Genomic DNA, 15,831 nt, shown 5'->3' on the forward strand with positions numbered 1-15,831 from the left:
ACTGATTAGCAGCTTTGTCTGGAATCTAGAAAATAGGCCAGAGCCTTCTGTAGGGAGGATCTACTTTATCTCCAAGGGAGAGGCTAGAAGCCTCCCCTCTTCCAAAGAGCCTTCCCATCTTGCCCAGCCTTAGCTCCGGGAAGTGTGTTTTCTAACAAGTCGGTCAGCATAGGATGGCTGAGGGCAGGACAGTTCTGGGAAACACTGTGTAGTAAGCACACTGAGCACTGGTGTCCTCAAAGCTGGTTCTGAGCCCTGGCCCCTCCACTTCCTTGTCCCTGTCCCCCCTCGACAGGAGGCCAGTCAGCTCCCACACTCACACGCCAGCATCACCGGGCACCCGTCCCTTCTCATCCATGCATTCCCGTTCAGGCCGCGATTCAAACAGAAAAGAAAAGGCCTTTTATCCCCAAGCAGCCTGGAGATCGGGTGGGGGAAAGGGAAGCCCGGGGCCGTGGCTGCAGAGCGTGTAGGTGGCGTCCACCTTTGAGGATGGCCCCTTTGAACTGGGAAAGAAAGGAAGGCCGGTGTGCCCACGAGTTTAACGAGGAACCTGCCCAGACAGGAGCTCCCGCAGGGCCCGGGCTCGGCCTCAGAGGCTCGAGCTGGCAGAGACAGCAGGAAAGCAGCTCTGGAAAGCAGCGCACCGTGCAGAGCTGACCTGTTAGAGTCAGTTACACAGATGCGGCCTGACAGTCCTCTCGGAGGGACAGCCAAACTAAAAAGGCTTAGGACAAAGGTCACTTGAAATTATACATTGTAATCAAACAGCCAAGCAACCAGACTTGCAAAAAAATCTTGGCCGAGAGGACAAACGGAACTCATTTTCTCCCCAGGACAAAAATTGGTGACAGATGTTTGGCTGGCAACGTCCAAATAGATTTGAGGCCATTCATAACCCCAAATTATGTCTGGATTTGTAGAAGAGAAATTAAATGACTTGCCTTGAGGACAAAGCAACTGAGGCAGAAAAGAAATCAGGACTCAGATCCTACCCCCCAGCCTTTGGCGCCCGCCCTGCTGCCCCTCGCTGTTGAGTTGGCACCAGCTTGTGTCATGCGTCGCCCCACAAAGTGATCCTCACACGTGCTGAGGTCACGGTCCCCGTTCTAAATCTCACTTGGGGCGGGTACGTCTCTCGTTCAGAGTCACAGGTCACCTCATGGCCCCAATCCACTCCCGAGCACCTGCTCCACAGCTGCACCCCAAGCCCCGGCTCTGCGGCCTCCCTGGCACCTGTCCCTGGGGAAGCACACTGCCCGCAGCCCCCTCTGCCACTACCTTCCCCGCTCCTCCCGGACCACTCTTGTCCTGTCCCTCTGCCCCTTCACCAGCTTCCTGGCATTGTGCGGCCGTCCAGCCGTGTGTCCCTGGGGAAGGATGAAGCAACCACGCACCTGTGCCGGGGGGATGACACCTGGACACTGTGACGCCACGGCCACCCTCCTGCTGGCCATCCATTCAGCTCAGTGCGACTGGAGCACAGACCTGGGGTCTGGGTGTGATTTTACACCACTACTTCATCCATCGGCAAACACCAACGTGAACGCGCCTGCCAGACGCTTGAGCTTTTCAGCACACAACCGAGGATAAATTGTGTTCTTTAAACGTGTCCCTCTCCCCTGATGGAATTTACATTTGTTTGGGGGAGAAAGAAGATGTTATTTGATACGCTATGCGTGAATGAGCTACATCCATCACACAGTCTTGATTGTATTTGACAGCTATTTTACAATAAAGGTCTTTTAAAAATATTTTCTTCAGTCATTATTTCACTGGGAATCAATACGAAAGGAAATAGTTATTTGTTTTTTCTGAAATGCATTGTTAAAAAAAAGCTTTTATTTCATAAGCTTAATCAGCTGCTTTGAAGTATCTGTATAATTGAAAGAAATACATGGGAGCCACTTTTCTGTCTGCCAGCCGGGTGCTGGGAGAGTTCAAAGAGGCAGGGAACCACATCAAACCCAGTGGGACACCTGGCTGGGCGCACCTGGCTGGGGAAATCTGGAGAACAGCAGCCATTCCAAGAGAAGAAAAGGAGGCTGGCTTGGTAATCTCCAAACAAGGGCTCCCCAGCCCACATCCGGCCACAGCCCCCGGCAGGACATACCCGCGCCTGCTCAAGGATTAGTGAAATTCAACAAAATCCCAACTATCTCAGGCACAGCTGACCCAAAACCTCAGCCATCTAGAATAGTCTTCAGCACTCTGCTTTTGGGGAAAAAAAATGCACGGGACAGAATAACAAGAATTTGACCCTCTAAAATAAACTGTTGGTATGTTTGGGGTGAGGACCTAAAATTTACAGCATGTTAAGGTACCCATGAGCCTCATCTCCCTCTTTCCAGATCTGGTTTCCAGAGCAGAGAGATGTGGCCCAAGCGACAAGCTGAGAGCAGGAGGCAGCCCCCTCTGTGGGTTCAGTCACGTGCAGGAGCAGTGGGGTCTGTGCAGCCCTTCACTTTAGAGACAAGGACAGGGAAGTTCCGAGAGTTTGGGGAGCAGCCCAGGGCTTCAGGCTTTGACGTGCTGCTTGGTCTGGACGTGGCTCTCGTGAGCCCGGGTCCGAGCACCTGGTCCCAGACCACCTGTTTCCTGGTGCGGGTTTTGGTTCCCTTTGTGCTGCCTCACACTCAGCCCGGTCTAATGCAGTTCATGAGCCCATGTTAATGTCCACAAAAAGTTGCATTTCTGCCTCATAGACCACTCTAACACGGAAAAGTCAACAGTGCAAGTTAAAGAATGGATTTGATCAAGAAGCCCCAGTAAGTGATAGTATTACGAAATTAAGATACTTAATCACACAAAATTTACATAATCATTACAACTGTTAAGCAAAATGTAGTTATCTAGCATATTACATCCTATTGATTTGTCTTAGCACTTTAAGGATGGCTCATGAAAGAGGTCTATCTACAAATATGAATTTTTCCTAACAAGCTATTTGGCCTTGCCCATTCATTCATTCAAACTTTGCAGCTTTGTAATACATCAAATATGCGATATTAAAAGAGTTTTAGGGGAATAATAATTGCAATTTACTGAGTGCCAACCATGCACCTTGTACTTTACATGCATCATCTGTAATTCTCACAAAAACTGTGTGAAGTAGAGGTTATTACTCCCATTTTAGAGAAAGGAGCACTGAGGACTAGAGTTTGAATCATTTAGCCTAGGTTACACCACAGCCAGGATTTGAATCCACATCTGAACCCGAAGTTCAAGCTATTCTCTTCTACAGACCACATTATCTCTCAGAGACACACCTGCCATCCTAAACGCACTGACCACCTGGTAGAGGAGATGAATTATTTGAACAAGGCAACTGGAACTCAAAATAAAGCCTGATAGGAGCTTTTGAACAGGCACAAATAATGTCTGATGGAACTAAGAGGAAGAGCAATTACTCTTGGGTAGAAGGGCCAAGAAGGCTTTGCAGAGACTGAGACATTTGAGGTGGCCCTTGAAGGGTGGGTGGGAGTCAGGAAGATAAAGAGGAAGGAGATTCAGAGCAGTTGGCCGAGTGGTCTCCACACCCCAGGAGCTGGAAAGCAAAGGGTCTCTTTAGGGAGTCCCAGTTCACTGGGACACAGCACGCTAAAGGAAGGACTTGAGATGATCTTGGAAGACAGTTATTTTCCTCGTGATTGTCAAACAGTAAGAAGGCCAGTCTAATGGACACACACATTCCTGTTTCAACAGCAGAACCTCTGTAAGTTTAACTCATGTTACAAATGAAAAAGGCGTGTCAAAAAAGCAAATGGAGGCCACCTTCCTATCAAACTGTCTCCTTTGGATTTCAATCTGGTCCAGCTCAGGCAGTCTTTTTAGCAGGTGTTGTCCAGAAAAGTTGGTAGCACAACCCAAAAGATGGCCCTTTCTCAACTCTGCATCAAATTCAATCTACATCAACAAAAGTGTGTGGCTGCCTATCAACCACAACTGACAACCACTAAAAGCACACGGGAACTCATCTACATCAGCAGACGTGCCCCTAAGCAGTTTCACTTTGTCCCTTGTTTGTCCGTCCACCAACAGTCCTAGCCTAGCACATCTTTCTGCAACAGGGTGGAGGCTGTTATAACTACTGGAAAGCATTGGGTTGGGTGGGGGACACCACAAGTTTGGTTTTGGACATACTGGGTTGTGGATGCATTTGAGATCCCAGTAAAAATGTCAAGTGGGTGGCTGGGCAGGACTGCCAAGGGGTGGGCCAGGTTAGACATGGGCCTCTCACCTGGTGGGGGTGGGGGGATGTTATCACATTGTATAGATAGTGCTGCTTTGGACTGGCAGGATGATGGCGGAGATGCAGCCAAGTGGACCAATAGTTTGGAAGAGAAGTACATTTTGACCAATTGGACTTCGCATCTCAGCTTCATTGCTAACCAACTCTCAACTGTTCATGTGCTCACTTTCAATATCCCCCTCCTGATGCATCCACCATCCATAGCCACCCTTACCTCCATTGCCCACCACTACCCAGTATTAACCCCCCAGGGGTTAACGACAGACACACACATGTATCCCTAGAGGGAGGTCTTCACTTACTAGCATATAGACCTTGGAGACCTCCTCAGTCTGCAGAGGAGGTGCCAAGCCAGACAGCAGACCCCTCTCCACCAGGGGACCCAGCACAGAAGTGAGAAGCAGCTTTTGTGCATGATTTGTGGACTAGAGCATGTTGCTTTATATCCACTTCGTGCCACCACGGGGTTCTGGGAAGCTGCCACCAGTGACAGCAGCTCCCTCATTGACTCCCCACAACTAATTTGGCTGGGTGACAATGCAACAACCTGGTCATTTACAGAGACAAATCTAGGTCTAGCTCATGTTGACACATGGAAAGTCTGGGTATTTTTTTTGGGAGGGGGCGGGTTTTACTATTAGTTCACAGGCACAGGTGCAGGGCCGTGTCCACTGTGTGCTGCCCACAGCCCCTCTGACTGCATGCAGGGCACCCACCTCTCGGCTCAGACAGCCCAGACCCTGATCCTATTTGCACACAGAGCTCTGGCCCATACCTGTGAAGTAGAGTGGCCGTGGAGGTCAGCAGCCTGCCGAGGACGTTTGTGTCCCACCATTTCATGCCCTCCTTTGGCTTAAAGCACACTTTTGTAAAGACCCTACTCCCCACCCCACTCAGTCTAAATGAGTGGGGGTCTTTGTTTTGCTGAGGAAAATCACTCCGACGTTTGAGACACAAAGATGTCCCATCACCTGGGTCACCGGAGGTCAACAGCAGCTGACAGGAGATGGGTGCAGCGACTTCTAAATCACTTCACGATCCTTTGCTGGCTTTCATTCAATTCAACTATCTCCCCCTCCAAAACACAAGCACACAGACAACTGCTTCTTTCCTCGAGCTTCTTGGATTGAAACTGAGTGGTCATAATTCAAGGCAAATCAAGAGCCTAATTTTGCAAGTATAATTTTTTCACCTTTCTAGAAAGGTTTGCTGTGCCTGGAAGGAATTTAGGTCAGGTTCAGCACAGTCTCCACAGGGCTTGGCTCTCCCTCACCATCCCTGGGTGGCCAGGCTTTCCCCAGATGGTCCTGGGGACAATGCAGAGATGGCACTGCCCTGGCCTCTGGCCCCAGGCACCCTGACAGGTCAACACTGTGAATGCTAGCAGTCTGGCCAGGGCCAGCTAGGGTCTGTCCCCCTCCGCAGGTCTCCCTGTGTCATCTCGGAGCCCCCCAGCTGCACACTGCACCTGGGGAAGGCTAACCACACCTGCACCCTCAGAGCACTATGCAGGTGGCCCCTGCGGAGTTGGCCCGTCTCAGAGTCACTTTCTCCAAAGGCTCCTTCTCAACCCCCGCGTGCGCGCAGCCCCCCAGCACCCCCGATGGCACCCCCTCCTGGTCTGGCCGGCTTTCACACATGTCCCCCTCGCACTGTCGCCGCCCGCAGACTGTTTACCGAGAAGGAGCGCGAGGACTGCCCAGGTGGCCCTGAAGTTGGGCCGGGGGCTCCGCGCAGGGGCACGCCGCGGGTCGGTGGCCGGGATGCCGCGGTCCCCAGTCGCCGGCACCGGGTGCGCCGCGGGACCGACAGGGACCGGGCGGGGGGACCCGGCGCCCCGGCGCGGCCCCTCGTCCCCTCCCTCCCGCCCGCGGCGGCGTCCGAGGAGAACGTCACGGCCTGCTCGGGCACCCCGGAGGGGCGCACGGCCACCCGGAGGGGCGCACGGCCACCGGCCGCCCCGCGCCCGCGCTCACCTCGCCGGGGCCGCTCCAGTCGCGCGGGTCGCGCCGCCGCCGCGGCTCCGCATCTCCCGGGCACTCGCCCGCCGCCCTGCGGGGCGCCGCTGTGGTCGGGACGCGCGGAGGGAGCCGGGTCCGGGCGCCGCCGCCCGCAGCCGAGCAGGAAATGTGTCCAGCGGGCGCCGCCGCCGGCTCGGCTCGGGCTCGGGCTCCGCGGCGGGGGCGGGTCCGGGCGCTGCGAGGAGCAGGGGCGACGCCTGGTGCCCGGCGCGGGGAGCGCACCGCCAGGTCGGGAAGCCCCCAGCCGACACGGCCGTCCCCTGGCCCAGGCCGCAGCCCCTTCCGGGAAAGCCCCTGGCCCGGTTCCCCATTCTCGACCCAGGTGCGCGGCGTGGGGGGCGACAAGGAGTGACAGGCCTCGGGCAAGGGGGGAAGAAAGGCAGGCCCTGCCTCCCCAGCCTTGGCCCCGACACCGGGAAGCGGTGGTGGCTGCGGCCAGGCTTGGCGGGGTCCGGAAAGGAGCGCAGTTTGGTCCAGTGTCCTCATCTGTAACCAGGGGTCGGGTGAGGCGGCGCCACTCTTCCCGTTCCCTAGGCCCACCCCCTTGGTGGCTGTCCAGAGGGCCGAGGGTGTGTGGGCATGAAGGCCAGATCTGGAAAAGTCACACACACACAAACACAAACACACAATCCTTTACACACACACACACACACACACACACACACACACACACATAAGAGTTCCAGTGAGGACAGATCTGGACCTGTGTGTTCTCAGGAGCCTTCTTCCAGGGGATCTCATGTCAACTAGGGAGGCTTCAGAAAAAAGGCAACTCCACCGTCAGGACTCAGAGAATGCTGATGACCTGTTGTGTCACCCTGGTTCTGAACCTGCAGCAGAGCCCTCTGGGTTGGGCCATGGCCTGGCTCTCTTGAGGGTTATTGCATTTCCCTTTGTAAGGATCCCACTCATTAAGTCTTGTGAATGAATGAATGAATGAATGGTGAGGAAGTGGTTGAGGGGATGTCACACCACTGGGCATCAATAGCCAGCAGACAACTCTGGGGCGCTTGGGGCACTTTCTGGACTGAGCTGCAGACTTCAAGGGCCATGGGCACCCACAGACTGAGACCATCCACTGTTAACCTGCCCAGAGTGCAGCTTACCTCCCCCAGGGGTGCAAAGAGCTGTGGGACTCAGGCTCCCTGCCCTGTGCTGCCCACACCTTCTCCTGGGGCCTCTGGCCTAGCCCCATGGCTCTAAAACCTCCATGTGGGTAACTCGCTGAAGCACAGCTCCCCAGACTTCCTCCCAGCTCAGCTCCTGGTTGTCTCCTGCCTTCTCAGAACTGCCCGTGTTCTTGCTCAGTTTCCTCCCTGTCTTCCTTGTCCCTACCTCCACTCCCCAACTCTAATCCATCTCCAAGCCCACCTCCTGTCTACCTCCAAAAGGCATCTTGAACTTTTCCACTTCTCTCCATCTGCACTACCTTCATCCCACAGACAACTGCAATGTTCCCCCAACTTCAGACTCAGTTTCCCATTCTTCACACATCAACCAGGGACAATCTAGTCACACCAGTCCCCTGCTTAAAAGCCTCCATTCGAGAACGAAGCCCGACTTCCTAGCGGTGGCTGCAAGGGTCTGTCGTCCCCTCTGCCCTGTCCCACCCCCGCCTGCTCCCTGGACTCTGGCCTCTGATCCGTCTCCCGGACATGGCACCCTCCCTTCAGCTTCTCAGCCAAGGGCTTTCTCCCTGGAGGTCCTTCACACATGCTGCCCCCCACCCCTTTTCTCCTGGCCTGCTCCTTCTTGCTGACCGTCTTCCCAAGGCACCCTCTTCACAGCCCCACCACAGTTACTGCTTATTTATGTTTTTAGCCCCTTGTTTGGTGTCTGTTATTCCCCCACCCCTACCCCTGGGGCTGTAAGCTCCGGGAGGGTCCAGGCTGGGTTTGACTCCATCTCCTCTCTATCTTCAGCTTCTTACAGAGTAAAAGCTGACAAGCCAGGGGATGTGCAATAAGGAGAGGGCAGAGGAGGAGCTGGGGGTCCTGGAGCCCAGCAGGCAGGTGGCTCCCTCCTGGGCCTGCCCTCAAGGAACAGCCAGGTAGGGGCGGGACCAGGTAGCCCAGGACAGCCCGTAGGTCCTCCCAAGCCAGGGTCATTGTCAGGAAGGTGATCATTTCCAAGCTCTGGTGGACACAGTTGGGCTTGTCAGCACTACAGGGCTGGGGAGGCAGAAGCTGTGCGGCAGGAGGTGGGAAACAGGTCGCCTTTGTCGGACATGTGCTGTTGGAGAGGGAGCAGCCCTGTTAGCATGATGAGGCTGCAGGTGGCTATTCTCTCCTGGTAATCTTCCTCTCTGCTGGACCCTAAAAGTTCTTCCAGGCATTAAGCAACATCCCTCAGCTTGTTCTGAAGCCTGAAGTCATTCTTCATTGTCACGGGAAAGCATGTTTTTAAGAGGCATCTTGTGCCGGGTTTGTATTGACGACCCTACAGAAGCCCCTGCATCCTTCTTCACCAGCCTCATTCAGCCCTATCTCTGACTCGAGGGCCCTGCTGTCCGTCAAAATCAGTCCCCCAATCGGCAGCTCCCGTAGGCTCCGAGACCCTCCCCAGGCCTCTTGCGATCAAGGACACCTAGACATCTTCTGAGACCTCAGGACACAGCTTTCCTTACTCCACAGCATTCACTTCATCTCGCACCTACTTCCTGTTTGATCCCACATTTGTTCTTGCTGATGCCGCTTCCTGCTTGCCTCCCTCCTCTTAACCTGTGGCTCCTTCCCTTTAAAACACAACTCAAGGCCGTTTTCCCATGACTGGTGTATTAACTATAGTTTGTGTCTTCCATTGTATTTGCGGACTGGGCCATTGGGTTTCTCCATGGCAACTCTGGTAATGCTCAGCCTGCTTTATCAGTAGATATCAGGTCATGCTAAAATGCCGAGACCAGATATGCTTTCTAGGAGAAAAAATGAAAAAGGCAAAATTGATGGGTAGAAAGCACATAGGGATTTGTTTTAAAAATTACACAGAAACATTAGCATAAAATTGCTTCACTTTAGGAGGTAAAATCAGAAGGACTTGGTGACTGGCTGCAGGGCAGGGCAGGCAAAGAAAAACTGACACAAACAGAAGCTAGACTCCATGATTTTGTTCAGGACTTGTCCCCACAAAGAGAAAACTGGGGATGGCTATTATAATCTCTAGAATGTACCAGAATAATTAACTCTGATGGGTCCAGAACATTCTATTTTTATTTTACCCAATTATCCTTCCCTCTTCCCCTCTTTTTAAAAGTTATACCCAAGTATTAACAGTTATTAACCTTTGAAATCGTTATGACAGGCCCCTTGCTGGAAAATTCCTCTATTTCCCCAGAAAAAAAAGATAGCTGTGCTCTTCTCCAGGACCTCACAATATCTTAACCCTTTTCCACATGGATTGCTTTTTATTGGTAAGTGATAGGCATGCAGTATGCAGATCCTAAGTGTACAGTTCAATGGACAGTGAAAAATTCAAAAACCAGTGAAATCTATACTCCTACCAAGATATTGAACATTTCCATCACTGTAGAAAGTTCTCTCCTGTCCCTTCCCAGAAAACTCCCCAAACCTTGCCAGAGGCAACCACTGTCCTGATTTCTATTACCATACATTCATTTTGCCTGATGCAGAGCGTCATATAAATGGAAGCCTGAGGTGTGTACTCTTATTTCTGTCGTCTTTCATTAAGCAGAATCCTTGTTGAGATTTATCCTTTGTTGCCTGAATCAGTAGTTAGCTCCTTTTGTTACTCACTAGTATTCATATTGTATGAAGGTATCATAATTTGTCTATCCGTTCACCTATTGACACATATTTGGACTGTTTCCAGTTTGGGCTATTATGAATAAAGCCACTGAGATTATTTGGCTGTCAGTTTTTGCTTGGGCATATGTCTTTATTTCTCCTGGGTAAAGACCTAGGAGTAAGATTGCTGTGTCGTAGGGTAGGAACACGTGTTTAACTTCATAAGAAACAGCCTAACAGTTTTCCAAAATGAAATGTTCCATCTTATGTAAGCAATGTATGAGAGTTCTGGTGGCTCCCAAATGCTCACCAACACTTGATATTATCAGTCTTTTAACTTTCAGCAATCTAATGAGCATGTGAGCTGGTATCTCATTTGGTTTACTTTGTATTTCTCCGATGTTGAGCACTTTTTTGATGTGATTATTGACAAGTCATATACCTCCCTTGGCAAAGTGTCTGGTCAAATCTTTAACTCGTTTTTGTAATTGAGATTTTTGTCTTTTTATTAGTGACTTGTAGGAGTTCTTTATATATTCTGAACCAAAGTCCTTTGTCAGATATTTGTATTCTATATGTGCCTGTATATTTATTTTCTCATTGGTGTCTTTTAATGAGCAGAAGTTTTAAATTTTGATTAATTCCAATTTGTCAACCTTCCCTTTATCCTCTTTGGGACTCTCCAGCTGCTGCATTAGTCTTCCACTGCTGCGTAACAAATTTCCACAAACTTGAGAGCTTAAAACCACACCCCTGTGTTTCTCACAGTTCTGCAGATGAGAAGTCCAGGCAGAGTGGGGTTGGGTTCTCTGCTCAAGTTCTCACAGGACTGAAACCAAGGCGTGAGCCAGGCTGTGCTGTCATCTGGAGCTCAGGATTCCCTTCCAAGCCCAGGGGCTTCCCCCAATGTTGTTTGGAAAACTATACTGCCGTGAGCAGATTTCTGGCGGAATAAAATGACTTAATTTCTTTGTTCCTCACCATGAGGTTAGTGTCCATAATCCACAGACCGTCATCACTAGTGGAAGGATTTACTGTTCACCTACTTTCTGCCCTTTCTATGTTTTCGGTTTTCCTGAGGAGTTGAGGGAAAAGTCGAGAATGGGGTATAATGCAGCATTGAGATTCTAGGGAAATTCCTTGGGAAAAGGGATAGAGGTTGCTATTTCTTATCAGTTATGAAAGCAGTTTAAAAATTTAGTTTTAAATGTTTCATTGCCTGAAGCATTGCAGTGTTAAAAAAGATTTCTACGGATAAAAAAAAAAAATCTGTTGCCTCTTTAGTGGAAAATTATGAGCATCTTGAGGCAATCTTTCTGTCAAAACGATCCCAAAGTACATATAAACTACATACATTTTATAGTAAAAGCAAAAATGTACATGAATTAATGTGAAATAGTAAAAGAAATACCATTGTATACTCTAGAGTTCTATGTGCTATAAAGTACAAATTTGTGTTATTTAAAAAAAAAAAACAGATTTTAATAACCTGCATGATAAATGGAAGAAGAAATCAGAAGCTTCAAGTTGTAATAAAAAAGAGAAAAGATGACAGCTTATCCCAGTGCATTCTGGGAAAGCAAAAAGCCACTTTCTGTTCTGCTGTCAGCGAGTCCAGCATTTTCCAATGCCAGGGTCTAGCAGTGTGTGGAGGAGTGTTGAGAATGGATTGCAGATAGTATGAGGATGGCCATTTTTCAATTACATATTTATTTCCATTATTTCAGACAATATAATCAGTACATTATTTGTGATTTTATTGCAACTAAGTTAAAGTAGATAGTGTCATAGAAATTTAATTTTTCTCTTGCTTTAGAGAAAAATTTCAAAGCAATGATATTGCAGGTGGTAATTACGAACAGTCAGGAACTTGAATGACCAAAGAGCAAAACCCTGAGTCAGAACCCCTCCCGGTCACTGGGGCTGCCCTTCATCCCAGATTCGGGTCCTGTTCTCCTCTCTATGTGGGGGCTCCTTGTTCCAGGCTTTGCCACAGGCTCTGACTTCAATTCCCTTTAGTCCCCTACATCCAGCCTTGCTCTGCCTTAGCCGTCCCTCGGGCAGCCCCTGCTCCTGGACAGCAGCCAAAGACTGGGCCACCAAGTCTCCATCCTCATGCCCTGTGAAATTACCAAACCTAGCTGGAAAAGGTTCCAGACTTCACGGACATCTTAATCAGCTGAGAGTTGGCTGAAGCAAGATCACAGCTCTGCCTTCCCCGGACTCAAAAGGAATTAAAGATAACTCCAATAACAAGACCTCCTCCCCTCGACACTTGGTCTGTAGGTGTGCAACAGTGTGAGAGCTAATAAAATGCCACGATATTTCTGGGAGAGGCATGTGATTCTTTGCCATATACTTGCAGCTGAGAGGATGAAAGCCCTGAACGTGAAATCCACTTGAACTGGGGAAAGAGCCAAGAGAAGCACAACCAGGAGATGGAGAGAAAGCAAGGTGAGGCCCCACGTCAAGTTACACATGAGGCTGCCCTTACCCACGACTTAGCTGAGCTTTAGCCAATTTGAGTTCAGTGTCTCGTTAAAGCTCTGAACATTATTTCCATCCTGGATACACTCAGGGAAAAAACTGATAGAAAGCTGTCTATCCAGGACCCTAATTTTGCAGACAATGAGCAAAAATAGGCCCGTGTAAGTAAGAAGGATGATGGGAGAGCTCACTCACATCGTGTTAGAGCAAACAGTGATTGGACAGCACACTCCACTGAAACAGATGCAAGCTAAAAAGAAATGGCATGAAGACTATGCAGAAGGAGACGGTGAAAGGAACGAAAGTCTTTTCAGTCGTTAGGATTGTTATAAAAGTCTTAAATACCTGCCCAAACCAACAATTCATCTCCAGGAATTTATCCTAAGACTATTATCAGGAATTTATATTTAATTTATATGAGCAAAAAATTATAATAACCAAAATGTCAAAATAAAGCACTGCTAAATAAAAGACGATAGAGCCATAAAATGTTACAGTATAGAATAATAGGAAATGTTGCAAACATTTGTAAAAATTGACTATAAATTCCAAAGAGGAGGTACTGTAAAGATCACATTTTTTTAAATCAAAATGCCAGAAAACTAGAAATAAATAACAAAAGTAGGAAAAGCCCTATCACATGGTTATTTAAAAACCCTTCTCTTTGGCAAAGAAATGATTTCAAGTTCAAGATGTTACATGAAAAATTTAAATTAATAGGCTTAAAAAACTATTAGAGCTGGCCAAAACTATATTGAGAGGAAAAGTCATACTTTAAAATACTTTCATTAGTAATTTAAAAACAAAATAAAGAAATAAAATGTTCATTTCCAGAAATTAGAAAAAGACAACAAAACAAAGAAAATATAAGGACAGCAATAAAGTGAGACTAAAAACAGAATGTAGTATGTTTTAAAAAAACAAGAAGAATGAATCGGATATACAGAAAGGAGCAGAGAACCAAATGAAATCCCTAGTTCCAGTAATTTCCTGTGATCTCATTGTCGTCCTCATCTTGGTTACTGTGAGATACCCCTGTATTCCTGTAAAATGTACCACTTTTTTTTGTAAGCAAGCTTGAGTTGTTTTGTATATATACAACCAAAATGGCCTTAATAACTTTGGGGTTGGGATACCAGACCCAGAAAATGCAAAATATAGGTCTAAAAAATTTGACTACATAGAAATTTAAAATTTGAGTCAGGAAAAACAAACACACAGAAAAAAACTACAAATACAATTGAAATACAAACAACATAATGAATTTGTGTGTGTTTGCAATATGTAGAACTGACAAAGTTCTGATATTCCTATCATATGACAAATCATAAATGTAGAAGAAACACTTCTGTATAATAAATAAACCAACCTTCTGAGCAGGAAATTTGTGGAAATAAAAATACAAATAGATAATAAACATAGGAAGGGATGTTAACCCTCCCTGAATTAAAAAAAATGCCAACAGGTTATTTCTCAATTTGTGATAGATTAAAAACATTGACCACAGTGTTGTTCGGAGGTTGTGAGATGGTGAGGAATCTAAAACAAAGTGTTGTTGGTAGGAATTTAAATTGACAAACTTTTGGAGGGTGTGCACATATTTTTTGACTGAACAATTCTGCTTCTAAGAATTTATCCCAAGGAAACACCTAGAAAAGTTAACAAAATTGAATATATAAGGAATGTCATGACATAATGTGTATAGTATTGGAAAACTGAAAGCAACAAAAATGTCCTCCAATAAGGATCTGTATAAATAAATTATGGTTACTTCATGCAATAATAAACATGATTTATGGACATGATGGCATACCATGACAAATTGTTGTGATTTTTAAAAGCAGACTATGAAATAGTACATGCAGGAGGACCCCGTTTTTATGTAAATATGTGTATGTGCATAAAGAGATGGGTATAATAGTATTTGCCCAAGTATTAACAGAATTACCTCTTTTAGTGGAATTGTTTTTTAAATTTAGTGTCTTCTTTATTCCTGTCCATACCGTTTGAAGTTTTTTCCAGTGAGTATATATCATTTTGTATGATACAAAATTATTTTCACACTGGAAAAAATGGCTACAGGGAAATTACTGAATTTCTGCCCCACCCTTTTAAAATGTAGTTAAAATAAACAAACTTAAATGGGAAAAAATCCATTTTTCTGATAATATACAGTGCTGTGAGGATGTAATAAGCTGTGCATACTCCCTGTGTTAAGTGGAGGATAAGTTGGTACAACTTTTTCTAGTGAACAATTGAGCAACACATAGCAACAAAGTTCACTTACTTTGACTCACATCCAGAACTCAAGCTAGGATATAAACAGAGATCTGGATACAGGTTTATGTATAAGGATGTTCATCAAAATGTTCTTTTTTTCAATAATAATTTAAAAATTGAAATAACAATAGTGGAGTTTATTTGCACGTTTCTCCATTCATTTATTCAACAAATCTATGTGGAGCATGTCCTCTGAACCAGGCTCTTCAGCAGACCTGGGGCAGCCAGTGGTGAGCAAAACAAACACGTCCACCTCCTGCAGTCCATAGACTAGTTACTTTGCTGGGAAAAGCCAACCAACTAATCCCACAAATAAGGTAGATGCTATCCAAGAGAAGTACAGGATGCTAATATGCATATATAACATTACTTTATAATTAGATAAAAAAATAACTAAAAAGAGAAGTGCAAAACATGTGAACATCTACTTGCAGTCTGCTCAGCAAATGGGGAATTGTTCTGAAGGTCATAAATGACAATTTATAAATTATTAGCCGCTCAACTGAAAGGATATGGAACATAAAGACCTAAAGCAAGAACATTCTGAACCACTTCCATTAGGGTACTAAAGAGAAATGAAGACAAAACCTCTCACAGATATGATCTAATTAGAGGGATTTGGAAAGGCACACTTATCTAATAAAGTCTTTTTTAAAAGGAGGAAAGGGGGGTGTAAACTTTTTTGTTTCCACTCCACAGGACCTTTGAAAGGCATGAGCTTTCAGAATGGTTGCAAGGGCCAAATGACCAGCCAGTTAAGTCTTGAAAGAGCTGGGACTTGAAAGAGTTGTCTGCTGTGCCATTTTAGGGTACAGATCCACCAGGCCCTTGTTCCCTTTAGGAATCCTATTCCTGTTTCGACATGGTAGACTGAACTTGCTTCCAAGGTTATAAATTAATCGTGATTGAGGAAGTCCATTGGAAGAGAGTGCCTTCCCCTTGTTTTCTGCTGGTTGGCTGTAACCATAGCAACCCTCCACTCCGGACCAAAGTTCAGTTACTGTAGAATCTTTATGACCACATTCATAGGCCAATGTTCATTAGCATAACC

The 15,831-nt window shown here is 47.1% G+C and overlaps 1 protein-coding gene across 2 annotated transcripts in view; it reads right to left on the reverse strand.

The window, feature by feature from the left end:
* PTPRE (protein tyrosine phosphatase receptor type E) overlaps nt 1-6,359 on the reverse strand; it is a 173,367-nt gene extending 167,008 nt beyond the window's left edge. The window contains exon 1 of one of the 2 annotated variants that reach the window (XM_037803932.1): nt 6,229-6,359. The gene's annotated coding sequence lies outside the window, so the exon portion shown is untranslated. The remainder of the gene's footprint in view (nt 1-6,228) is intronic. The other variant, XM_037803930.1, reaches the window with a different exon arrangement.
* Nucleotides 6,360-15,831: the final 9,472 nt, after the last annotated feature.

The sequence above is a fragment of the Choloepus didactylus genome, chromosome 15 (genome assembly GCF_015220235.1).
Source record: "Choloepus didactylus isolate mChoDid1 chromosome 15, mChoDid1.pri, whole genome shotgun sequence".
Classification (NCBI taxonomy): domain Eukaryota; kingdom Metazoa; phylum Chordata; class Mammalia; order Pilosa; family Megalonychidae; genus Choloepus; species Choloepus didactylus.